Raw genomic sequence first — 14,281 nt, forward strand, 5'->3', positions numbered from 1 at the left:
GAGCCTGTGGCTTCACCAAGTCTAACAGTGCCTGGATCTTGGAATTCCCAGCCCCTAGATGTATGAGAAATAAATCTGTGTGGTGTGTAAATTATCCTCTGTAAAATACTGTTTTAAAAGTCTGAAAAGTCTTAGTTAAAGGGCAAGAACATGGCACAGCAGTTAACATGCTGCTTGGGATGCTTGCACCCATATCAGAGAGCCTGAGTTCAAGTCTCATTTCCATTTCTGATTCCAGATTCACACTCGTGTGCATGCTAGCAGGGCTCTTTGCTGCCCACATGACACACCTGGACTGAGTTCTCTACTTATGGCTTTGTCCTGGCCCATCCGTGGCTAATACAGGCATTTGGAGACTGAATCATAAGATGCAAGATTTCTCCTTCTCTCCAGCTCTGAATCTCCCTCTATCTCTCTCTGCCCTTCAGATAAAATGGAAATTAACAAAAATGGTCTCCTTGACACAAAAAAGATTCGATGAAGATTTGTGTAGCAATTGTCATAAAATAACACACCGCAATGAGTTGTATTTATCCATGTGATGAGTATGCATATTTTCTAAAAGATCATTGAGATGAAAGGGACAAATTACTGAACTCCCAATATAGGGGGTAGGCCAAGATACAATTCCCCTTATATTAATATGTATTTCAGTCAGAATTTTTGTGTGGTTACTGTGAAATCTCTATCCTTTCCTTTACTACAAAGTTCTGTTGGCCAACCTCTTTTAGCTCCTACTTTATCCTAAAGGGAAAAGATAACGAATTTTTTCTAAAGGATTTTAGAGATGATATTCGATAGTATTTATTAAAATATTTCTTTTTTTTTTTTTACTTATTTGACAGGTAGATTAGTGAGAGAGAAAGACAGAGAGAATGGTCTTCCTTTCCGTTGGTTCACCCCCCAAATGGCCACTATGGCAGATGCTGTATCAATCTAAAGCCAGGAGCCAGGTGCCTCCTCATGGTCTCCCACATGGGTGCAGGCACCCAATCACCTGGGCCATCCTCCACTGCCTTCCTGGTCACAGCACAGAGCTGGACTGGAAGAGGAGCAGCTGGAACTAGAACCCGGTGCCCGTATGGGATGCCGGTGCCACAGGCGGAGGATTAGCCAAGTGAGCCACTGCGCCGGCCTCTTTATTAAATATTTCTATAAAGTAATTGCCAATACCTAGTTCAGCTATATACTTCCTTTTTGTTATTGAAGACTTATTTTAATTATTTGAAAGGCAGAGTGACAGAGAGAGAGGGAGAAACAATGAGAGGGATCTTCCATCCACTGGTTTACTCCCTAAATGGCTACAACAGTTGGGTCTGTGCCAAGCTGAGGCCAGGAGCCAGGAACTCCATCCAGGTCTCCCTTATGGGTGGCAAGGGCCTAAGTACTTGGACCAACCTCTGATGCTTTCCCAGATGTATTAGCAGGGAGCTGTATCAGAAGTGAAGCAGCTGAAACCTGTACTCTGATATGGGATACTGACATCAGAGATGGTGGCTTAACCCTTTGCATAGCAATGCCAGCCTCCACCTAAATATTTCAATTATATTTATTTAGAGCCATTGTCCTCAACTGGAGGTGGCTTTTCCCTGTTGGCCCACCCTAGCCCTCACTTCATGGCTGTTTGGTGAATTGAAGGGACACTTTGGTTGGTCATAAGTTGTGGAAAAGGGACTATTACTGATATCTAGAAAATACACTCCAATGCACAGGAAAGCTCTGTACAACAACAGAATATTTCTGATTCCAAATGCCAGTGGTGTCAAAGTTGTGAAATTCTGATTTAGATGTATTGTCTTCCAACTCAGAGTGTTAATAAATTTTGATTCATGCCTATGAGATGGAATAGTAAAGCAGATGGAAGATGACAGAGTGGCACAGAAAGGCAAAAATGGACATTATCTGGCAGAAAGGAAAGGAAATTATGGGTCTCGACAAATACACTGCCCAGGGGAAGGACTAGACACACTTTTTTTTGTTTGGATAGAGTGCTATCAGGGATGTTAGAAAATATCTCATAATCAAAACATTCTCCACAATTGGTCTTTTAATATATTTCACTCTGTAACATTTCTACTATGGATGGCTGACATGTATCCTCCTTAAATTCATGTGTTGGGATCCTAACCTCCTGAAAATGAGTTGGAATGCTAATCCCCAACTACCTTGTTTGGAGATAGAGTGTTCATAGGTTAAATGAAGTAAAAAGATGTGATTGGGGTGGATCCTAATTCAATATAACTTTCTTTTCCAAGTAGAGGAAATTTGGGTTGGCAAACAGAGAGAGGAAATGATATGGAGAGACAGAGGAAAGGCAAAGAAGAAAGATCTAAAACAGAGCCTTTCCTCACAGTTCTCAGATAGAAGAGTCCCTGGAAACATTTTGAATTAAGACTTCTCGCCTCCAGATCTATGAGATAATAACGTTCTGTTATTTAAGTTATCAGATTGGTGTAGCCCTAGTCAACATATCTGATTATTAAGGTAATCCTTAACATGAAAGATTTTCAACTTCAAGATTCTGTTACTAAAATGAGATCATTCTTGAATGGGGAACATATGCCAGGATCAGTCATTAATATCTCTGTGGAATGTAGTCTGTTTGATGCTTTTGATGCAGTTAGCAGCTAGAGGGGAATGACTATTTTGATACTAGAAGAAAGAGGGAGTTCCTGGAAAGTGTTAAAGGAAGAGATCAGACCCAGCAAGAAGGAAGAGGGATACAAGTAAGAGGAAGTTAAGAGGGAAAAGTGGCCCTTGGAGTCAGATGAGAGATGGAGACAAAGGAAAACTTGGGTCATTTCGGGTGCACCTGCCCTCGAACAGTGCTAAGGAGCAGAGGGAAGAACATGAGTTTTGAATCTGGGTTTAAATCCCTATTCTGATATGGAATAAACCTATACATATGCATTAAGTTCCTTAGCCTTTATGATTTTTCAAATTATGTAAAATTAATGGTCTTTGATACAGGACCAACTTCTTTTTTAGGCACAGTGCCTAGGACTCACGATATTTCAGGAAGCCACAAAAATGTGTTTTCTTTTAAAGTTAGAAAAAAAAAGACTAATCTTTAAGGTTAAAATATTTCAATATATGTTAATACTTTCAGGGAGGAACGGACCCATGTAAGTCACAATATGGCACTGATTAGGTTGGGAAGGCACTGGGAAACAGAGCCAGGTAAAATAGTATGGCAACTACTTGGTACACATTCTGCAGTAGGTCTTAGTTCTCTATCTTTTCTAATCTCAACATACTTTGTGTGTGTTTTGTGTCTGTTCTGATTATGGACTGTAAGGTTATCTTATTCCAGACAATATTCTATTAATATATGACTTACTTGTTAAATCTTACAGTACCTCTCTAAGATACCCTTTCCATAGATGTGAAAACTGAAACATGGAAAATTTAAAGAACTTTCCTAGAGTCACACAGTAAATATTAGGCTGGATTGTGAAGTAGGAAACTGAATTCTTCAAGTGTTAGGTGAATTTTTTCAATGATAGTTGCTGTATCACAGACTCCCAAAGCACTGCTGTCATTTATCTCACTGAAAACGTTTCAATTATTCAGATTCTGCTTTGAATCTCACATGCAGTTGCCCTTGGTGGATATGGATTACTTCTTCTGAAATTATTCAGACTTACTCATAACTCAGACCTTCTTAAAATATTATGGAAATACCATTGAACAAAAATCCCCAAGCATTCATGATCTGTAGTCCTCGCTACACCGTAAACACACAGTCTCATCTACCATCTGCATTGCATCACTCTTCTGCTCTGGTTATCGATAACATCAACAGGACCTGCTCCATCATGACATACATTAGTGAGACCATGTTGGATGTGTGGCTTGCTGCACATCTGGATTGTTCTATCAGAATATCAACTCAAAGGCCAAACAACAGTATCACGAATCAGACATTACTGTTTGTGAACGGATTTCTGTGCCAAAGAATTCCATTTTTTCCAGATGTGTCATTGAGGCACCACAAGAACTGAATTTAAATTAAGTTACGAGCTTAAAAGGGGACTCCTTAATTCATAATTGCTTCATTTTGAGCCCAAATTCAAGAGTCAAAAAATGCTTTAAAAGCTGATGGCTTGCTTTCTACAAGAAACAATAAGCAAAATTTAGAATTGGATTTGGTTTAGATTAAAACCTGACCAAGATTAGTTTTCTAAGACCATGAAATTATTATGTAAGAGCTAAAAGTGACTGAGTTTATTATATACTAGTACTGGTGCTAAGAAATTTCTTTGGCGTTAACCCAGATAATTTTCACAGAAAGTTAAAAAACAAACAAACAAACAAAAAACAACAAAATCAGGTAGCTAATCCATATGGGGAAACTGAGCCAAACTGAGATAGGTAATTTTTCTATGATCAAGCACCTCCAAACCAGAGTGCATGGTTTGAGACCAAGTTCTCAGGTCAGAAATCCAAGCTTTTTACACTAATGACCAGGGCCAGCATTGTAATGCAGTGGATTAAGCCACAGCCTTTGAAGCAGGCATCCTCTATCAGAACCCTGGTTGAGTCCTGGTTGCTTCACTTCTGATCTAGCTTCCTGCTAATGCACCTGGGGAGGCAGCAGAGGATGGCCCATGTACTTGGTACCTGCTTTCCATGTGGGAGACCAGGAGGAGTTCCTGCCTCCTGGCTTTTGCCTGGTCCTGATTTACCTGTTGTCGCCATTTGGGGAGTGAACTAAGCAATAGGAGATATCTCTGTCTCTCCCTTTCTCTCTGTTGCTCTGTTTTTCAAATAAATTAAATAAATCTTAAAAAAAAAAACACTAAAGACCCAGCAATTTACAGAGCACCCATGAGTTCTCTTTGTTCTATCCCATATTTCTTTTTCCTTCTTATTTTTCTCTTTCTATTTCACACACACACACACACAAATTAAAATCACAAAACATCTTGAATATGGTGTCATTGTTAGAAACAAGCTTGCTGTATTTTGGAAGTGAAAGTGATAACTAAGCCAACAATTAAAGGAAAACAGATGCTCTAATTTCAGGTAGACTTATATCCGCTTAGGAGACTCAGTGACTGAAATGCAATAATGACTATTTTTGGTTCAGAAATTGCTTGGGAGCCTAATAAGGTTGGTAATCATCAACCTATGAAACGTAGTAATATTTAATCTAATTATTTATCATTCTTTAATTCTTTCTATTATTTGTGAGACAGAACCCACCCAAAAGCCTGCAACAGTCAATGCTGGGCCAAGCTAAAACTAGAAGTTGAGAACTCAATCCAGGTATCACAACTACATCAGCCATTGCCTGCTACCTTCCAGGATACAGTCCAGTAGGACAGCTTCAATTAGAAGCTTGAGCCAAGACTTGAACCCAGGTACTCCAGTATGGGATGCTGGCATCTCAACTAACTGTCTTCTTAACCATTAGATCAAATGCATGCTCCTATTTAATTTTTGTGATTATTTTATATTTATTTATGCATCTCTCATGTATGAATACAAATGCTATAATCCTGTACTGAGTGAAAATCACATAAAATCTAAATATTTAGTTGTGAGCATTCTTCATTTAAAAGCAAATAAAAAAAAAACTATAATGTTACCAGTTGAAGGCATAAAGTTTTCACCTTTTGATTAAAAAAGGATGTGATTGGTGAGTCCATCTGTAGGATGGATATCATTAAAGAGAGTAATCCATTTACATATAAACCAGAATTATTTTTAAAAGATTATTTGAAAAACTATCTCAGATTATTTGCATAATGATCTTATTTGAGGCTGTATCAAAAAGATATGAGTACTAGGTTACCTACACTGCCCTCTGGAAGGAGGCTAGTTATATACATACATACCATCACAGCACACATCAACAAGCAGAACATGGATTCTGATAAAATACAGCTACTAATCATATGAAAAATTGGAGAAATCTATGCCTCATCTTTCCCAGTCAGTATTCATAATGACAAAGGCAAATTTTATGCTCTAAATCCAAAAGTGATGAAATTAAGCTTCAGAAATGTAAATGCTCATGACTATAGTTTCTGCATTTTCAGGATGAATCTTTTCTCTAAATGAGATGGAAAACAGAATGAAGTATTTCAGTTTGATTCACATAGCAATTGTAAGATTGAATTTGTCAGTTTGGATTTATAAAATTTATGAAATGTCCTAAAATTCACAGCTGGGCTACTGTGCCAGCTCGTTCATGAATGTTTTAAGAGCAAATAATTATTTGCATTTTTGCTGCTCTTCAACTCCCATGCTGGCCTTTGCTTATTACCTAACATACATGATAAAGATTTTTTTTTAACTTTTATTTAATGAATATAAATTTCCAAAGTACAGCTTATGGATTACAATGGCTTCCCCCTCCCATAACTTCCCGCCCACCCGCAACCCTCCCCTCTCCCGCTCCCTCTCCCCTTCCATTTGCATCAAGATTCATTTTCAATTCTCTTTATATACAGAAGATCAATTTAGTATAAAGATTTCAACAGTTTGCACCCACATAGAAACACAAAGTGAAACATACTGTTTGAGTACTAGTTAAGCATTAAATCACAATGTACAGCACATTAAGGACAGAGATCCCACATGAGGAGCAAGTGCACAGTGGCTCCTGTTGTTGACCCAACAAATTGACACTCTAGTTTATGGCGCCAGTAACCATCCTAGGCTGTCGTCATCAGTTGCCAAGGCTATGGAAGCCTTCCAAGTTTGCCGACTCTGATCATATTTAGACAAGGTCATAAAAGACAGAGTGAGGATAGTAACCAATGATCCTAAGAGTGGCATTTACCAGGTTTGAACAATTATACAGCATTAAGTGGGGAAGAGGACCATCAGTACACACAGGTTGGGAGTAGAGCCATTGGTGGTAGAGTAGAGGTTATGATTACAAAGGAATAAGGCCCAAGTGCACTAGACAGGGCCTAGAACAAAGGACAGAGTCATTATTAGAGGAGCTAAGAAAGGTGCTGTCTAAGCTATAAGTAATTTTTCTGATTGAGAGGCAAATAGAACCTGATAGAAGGGGCTTGATAATAATCTGGTGGGCTTTAGGCCTTGTAAATTCAGAGGCCCAGACCTATCTATCTCTTCACATGGGGTATATCCTAAGGGAGGTGTGAACCTCCTAGGGGAAGGCACTCTGTTGACTTTCATTACTTGGCTGGCCTGGGAGGAGAGCTGGCCAGGTAAAGGCAGGGGGCATCTCTAACAAGAAATTTACAGTTCTGCCTGCAATGTTGCTGACCCTACTTGACCATCCCCTCAGCTGCAGTGGTCCCTTTGAAAGTTGGGCTGAGTGAAGGGCTTTTCAGCTTAGAGCCAATAAGATCTGTGGCTCTGACCTGGGCATCCTTCGACTCCAGGGCAGGTCCATGATAAAGATTTAAAATGAGAAATGCCCCAGTTGTATGCTTTGATTAAGAACTTCATTCAGTATTGCAATGCATATTCTGAGAGGAAAGAGAGAGAGAATTGAAAGACAGAACTATTCACTATACACAATCATACATCAGGGTGAAATTGGATCCAGTTGACCTAGAAACATTGCCAGGCGCCATTCTTGTAATAAACAAGCAAGATTAAAAATATGTGCAGATCATATACAAATGTCTCAGATTGTTACTGTATTTACTTCCAAAAAATAAAAGAATATGATTAGAATAAAAATATTTCTTCCCTTGAAAGAGTATAAAGTGAAATATTTGGTATAACTATCCAGTATGTGATTTCCTTTTTTAAGCATATATTTTTGTTTTATAAAACTGCTATTAATTTTTATGAGGGAAGTCACGTTTTCAGACTGATTACCAGTAGCCACATTTTCGAATTAGATGGGTAATGAGTTCAAGAGCATTGACCCAGAAAATGGACAGAACACCCCATTCCATACTAATGTTAACTGTATTTTCATAGTTAGAAAAGGAAAGTGAAAGATTCTGCATCCAATGATGACAGATATGTGCTATTAATTAATCAAATTTCCTCAAAATAGAGTTCAGCAGGTGGAAATAATTACAAGTTAATTGTCTCCTGTTTATTACTCTTTGGAGATATAAATCCAACTACTGAACTCATTTACTGTATTTATTAAAAAGCTACTAACAAATAAGTCAGAAGCACAGATGTTGTTACGGAAACAATATTTGTGTTTACTTTCTGTGACAATACAAACAGTATAAAACAATGATTTCCCCTTTAATTACAGTTTTAGTTAGCCAGGTGCCTGAATTTGCCTTTAATAAAATTATTTTTTCTTTTGTTTGCTGTAGTATGTTTAAGTAGCAGATATGAAACAGAGAAAGGGTATTTCAGAGGGAAAAATATTCTAAATATGAATCCTGGCAAGAAGACAATGGGTATTCTGAAGTTCAGATTTGGTGAGAAAAAGGCACTTTAAGAACACAACTTTTATTTTCTATGTCTAATCTGAATATTCATAAAAATACTCTTACTATATGAATATCACGAAGTTTGCTCCCTGTATGCTTTTGGGGTTCTCATTTGTGAAAAGAAAGCATGATAATAGCTAGCTCGAAGGCTATAAAGCCATTCATGTAAGGTTCTGAGACAACCCTTGACACTTAATGACATTTGATGAAATTTTTCTTTTTGTTACTACTATTGCTTACTAATACTATTATAGTTTCAGAAAATAATTTTAATGCCTTAAATGTTTCAGTTGACCAAATTCTTAATTATATTCTGAGGCATTTAAGTATTCATAATTAAGAGTAAAGATAGTATTTTTTGACATTAACATTTCCAAGGAAATGGATCTGATATTCAGTTACGAAACATAAAAATATTTTTTAGTCATACACACATGCAAAAGTATTTCAGAAAGTTAGTGTAAAGAATTGAAATAGAAGATAACTTTGAGTGCAAAAGTTTTTGCAATCTATACATAATGTTTCATTATATACATTTTCTATAAATTTTTTGAAGACCCCTAAGAGGTACATAAACCCACAACATTAGCGTGTACTTACATATATAGATCTATACCAAAAGAGAACATTGATAGAGTTTTCTATTTTATGTTATGCATAAGCAACACCTATTTCTTCCTAAAATAGTGTGTTTCAATCCCAATATTTACTAGAATTATTTAATTTGTTAGGTACAATTTTATCTAACAAATGTACTAGCCAAATCACTTGATACATAGACGCACACAGATATATATGAAGCATGACTTTGGAATATTGTAATATAAATAGAGGAAAAGACGTGAGATGTCTGTCTTTTCCCATGCTTTAATTTGTAATTCAAACACACACACACACACACACAGAGCTTAAAATGCACAATTGTCAATAGATTCAAATTCATTAAAATTTGTAAGAAAAAGATGTAGAAAGGAAAAAAGAGATATTCTATAGTGTTTTTAAAACTGCACTCTTTTTCCAACAAAACATACATAAAACCAATTAACCATGTATTTTATCAACATCATTCACCCTATAAATCTTTACTACTTGTTAGATATAATAACATTATGATATAAATTATGAAACAATGCTTCTCAGTAGTAATAAGCATTGTAAAATAAGTATGTGTGCAGTTGTATCCAAATTTTTAACTGAAGTTGTTTTTCTGCTGACCAGCTATTTCTTACAACATCAGCAGAAAAATATTACTTTTGGCCAGCGCCGTGGCTCACTAGGCTAATCCTCCACCTTGCGGCGCCGACACACCGGGTTCTAGTCCCGGTCGGGGCACCGATCCTGTCCCGGTTGCCCCTCTTCCAGGCCAGCTCTCTGCTGTGGCCAGGGAGTGCAGTGGAGGATGGCCCAAGTGCTTGGGCCCTGCACCCCATGGGAGACCAGGAGAAGCACCTGGCTCCTGCCATCGGATCATCACGGTGTGCCAGCCGCAGCGCGCCTACTGCGGCGGCCATTGGAGGGTGAACCAACGGCAAAGGAAGACCTTTCTCTCTGTCTCTCTCTCACTGTCCACTCTGCCTGTCAAAAAAAATAAATAAATAAATAAAAGAAAAATATTACTTTTAAAATAAGTATGCCACATTCTTCATAATTTAGTCATTTAATTTTTAAAAATCTGATATGATTAAAATGTCCGTGAGACTAAAGTGTAAAATCCATGGATTTTTTTTAATTAATATTACTTTTTTTAAAAAAAAACATTTATTTAATGAATATAAATTTCCAAAGTACAGCTTATGGATTACAATGGCTTCCCCCCTCCCATAACTTCCTTCCCACCTGCAACCCTACTCTTTCCCACTCCCTCTCCCATTCCAATCACATCAAGATTCATTTTCAATTCTCTTTGTATACAGAAGATCAGTTTAGTATATATTAAGTAAGGATTTCAACAGTTTGCCCCCACATAGTAACACAAAGTGAAAAATACTGTTGGAGTACTAGTTATAGCATTAAATCACAATGTACAGCACATTAAGGACAGAGCTCCTACATGATATTTTTTTAAGAATTGATTAATTTTCTATGCAATTTCCAATTCAACATCAAGTTTTTTTTTTTCATTATCAATTCAGTATATACTAAGTAAAGATTTCATCAGTTTGCACCCACACAGAAACACAAGGTGTAAAAATACTGTTTCAGTACTAGTTATAGCATTACTTCACATTGGACAACCCATTAAGGACAGATCCCACATGGGACGTAAGTACACAGTGACTCCTGTTGTTGATTTAACACATTGACACTCTTGTTTATGGCATCAGTAATCTCCCTAAGCTCTAGTCATGAGTTGCGAGGCTATGGAAGCCTTTAGGGTTCACTGACTTTGATCTTATTCTGACGGGGTCATAGTCAAAGTGGAAGTTCTCTCCTCCCTTCAGAGAAAGGTACCTCCATCTTTGATGGCCCCATTCTTTCCACTGGGATCTCACTCGCAGAGATGTTTCATTTAGGGTTTTGTTTTGTTTTGTTTTGTTTTGTTTTTGTTTTTTTGTTTTTTTTCAGAGTGTCTTGGCTTTCCATGCCTAAAATACTCTCATGGGCTCTCCATCCAGATCTGAATGTCTTAAGGGCTGATTCTGAGGCCAGAGTGCTATTTAGGACAACTGCCATTCTATGAGTCTTCTGTGTCTCCCGCTTTCCATGTTGGATCCTTCTCTCCCTTTTTGATTCTATCAGTTAGTATTAGCAGACACTAGTTTTGTTTATGTGATCCCTTTGACTCTTAGACCTATCAGTGTGATCAATTGTGAACTGAAATTGATCACTTGGATTAGTGAGATGGCATTGGTACATGCCACCTTGATGGGATTGAATTGGAATCCCCTGGCACGTTTCTAACTCCACCATTTGGGGCAAGTCCAATTGAGCATGTCCTGAATTGTACATCACCTCTCTCTCTTTTTCCCACTCTTATATTTAACAGGGATCACTTTTCAGTTAAAATTTAAACACCTAACAATAATTGTGTGTTAATTACAGAGTTCAACCACCAGTACTAGAACAACAACAAAAAAATACTAAAATGGATAAAATCCATGGATTTTTTTAAAAAAGATTTATTTATTTATTTGAAAGTCAGAGTTATATAGAGAAAGAAGGAGAGGCAGAGAGAGAGAGCACTCTTCCATCCGATGGTTCACTCCCCAGATGGCCACAATGGCAGCAGCTGTGCCAATCATAAACCAGGAGCCAGGAGCTTCTTCTGGGTCTCCCACAAGGGTGCAGGGCCCAAGAACTTCTTCTGCTTTCTCATACTATAGCAGAGAGCTGGATTGGAATTGGAGCAGCTGGGCCTCGAACCGGTGCCCATATAGGATGCCAGTACTGCAGGCAGTGGCTTTACCCAGTATGCCACAGCACTAGCCCCCAAATCCATGGATTTGATATCAGTAGAAAAAAATGTACTTACAATTTTTGATCTATCTGATGACCTTTGACTACATTTGACAGAATCTAACTTTTCTCTGGGTTAAATATATGTACCCTTCATAGTATCATTATAAGTTATTAATCCAGATGGCTTATATGTTTTATGAACAATGAAATATTTATATGTATAAATGAATTATATATGTTGTATATTACATGATATATATAATTTATATGTTCTCTCAATAAAATATACATTTTTATTTATATTTGTTTAGCAATATAGTTGTATATAATTTAATTATTATAAGCAGAATATAGTTTGTATATTCATAATGTAGTTGCATTTGTCTTATCCATTCAAGTTTTTCCAATACATTGGAATGAAGCAGTATTAATTCTTGAAGTACTAGACTAATTTCTGCTTTGATCAATACAATCTACATATGTAAGGTAGTAAACTCAGGTAGTTTCTTTAAAGTAAACTTTCAAGACATTCACATTTAATTTTTATTTCATCTTTCACTCTCGTTTACAAAGGATTCTCCAGAGGCAAAAAGAATTAATAAGCATTTATTTAGGCCATTTGATGAGTGGTGAGGAACAGCTTTGTTTTTGTTTTAATATGTTATCTTAATTTGTTGATTACTTTTTTGTAATGTTTGAAAAAATAATTTGTGCCTATAAAGATTGTTTTTAAAGTGGCAATAGTCTTAAATGCAATGGTTATTCTTGCTTTTATATGAAGGGAAAAAAGTAAGTTATTTTAAATACCAATTGTGTGCAAATTTGATGTTGGTGATGTTGGAAGCATCCATTATATAAAAATAAAGTGTACCTGGTTGGGGTGTTAGAAAGGCTATAATTTCATCTTCAGGTGCCCACTAGTAATTTATGACTTCGGCAACTTCAATGGAAATTACAGCTTGAAGCCCACATGGTGCACTTCATTTTCTATTCTTAAAACTTGAGGGGGTAAAGGAAAGCTAAATTCTTGGTAAGAAACCCATGGTTCTTAGACTAATGCTGGGGAATGAAATTTCTAGGTACATGATGCAGTAAAGGAACCTATTAAGATTTTTCTTTTTGGCCTATTGTTCCTTTTTTCTCTTTCAGTTTCTTATTTTTCTTGCTCATCAACCTCCAATTGAAATTAGAGTCCATTTTGATTTGCAGGTATTGTACATTAGGTTGAAGAGAGAATTGCAACACATATCCTAATTTTGACCACAAAATTAGATAACATAAAATGAATTGATTTTACACCTTTCTGGATGAGTAAAATATTAAGAACAGCTACTCTTCAGAAAGAGGGAAAAAAGAGCACTGCTTTTAGTGATGCCACTTGCAAGTAGTTGATATTTAGCATACAATAATTTGTAGCTGAAATTGATTGAGAGCATCATTATTCCATCATTACTCTATTTTATTCCTACTCCATGAAAGAAAACTTTGTTTTTCTGAAGATAACCAAAATTATTCTGAGAAGTTTGAGATTTCATGTTACCTATCAGTTGCATATTATGTGAATTCCATTATAAATTACACAATAGAAAAATGAATCATTTGAAAAATAAAGATTGATGTTTCTACCCCTGTATAGATATTTATAGATATTTACATTGGGATTAATCTAAATTTTCTCTCTGAGGGCATCTGGGCTGCTATAGCAAGTTAAAATATACTGGGTGGACTAAAGCAACAGTGGTGTGTTTGTCACAGTTCTGGAGGCCAGCAAATCCAAGGTGCCAGCAGAATGTTGAGGATCCAATTCCTACTTTTATTTATTTTTTTTTTTTTTGACAGGCAGAGTGGACAGTGAGAGAGAGAGACAGAGAGAAAGGTCTTCCTTTTGCCGTTGGTTCACCTTCCAATGGCCACCGCAGCAGGTGCGCTGCGGCTGGCACACCGCGCTGATCTGAAGCCAAGAGCAAGGTGCTTCTCCTGGTCTCCCATGCCGGATGTGGGTGCAGGGCCCAAGCACTTGGGCCATCCTCCACTGCCCTCCCAGGCCACAGCAGAGAGCTGGCCTGGAAGAGTGGCAACCGGGACAGAATCAGGCACCCCAACCAGGACTAGAACCCGGTGTGCCGGCACCGCAAGGTGGAGGATTAGCCTATTGAGCCATGGCGCGGACCCCAATTCCTACTTAATAGAGGGTTGTCCTTCACATGACAAAAGGGACAAAGGTGCTTCTGGGCCCCTCCTTTAAGGCCACTACTCTTATTCATGAGGGTGGAAGAGTTCCAAAGGCTCATCTCCAAATACAGAGGTGATATTTGGTATTAGGTTTCACCATAGACATGGGGCAGGAGTACAAACATTTATTCTATAGTGATAAGCCTATTCAAGACTTGATTACAATTTAAGAGACATTCTTGTGATATCTTCTCAGAGTGAAATCTAACTAGGTATTAATATTTTCTCAAAAATGTTATCAAGCATTTAGCAGAATG

Source organism: Lepus europaeus, chromosome 22 (assembly GCF_033115175.1).
Source record: "Lepus europaeus isolate LE1 chromosome 22, mLepTim1.pri, whole genome shotgun sequence".
NCBI classification, from domain to species: Eukaryota; Metazoa; Chordata; class Mammalia; order Lagomorpha; family Leporidae; genus Lepus; species Lepus europaeus.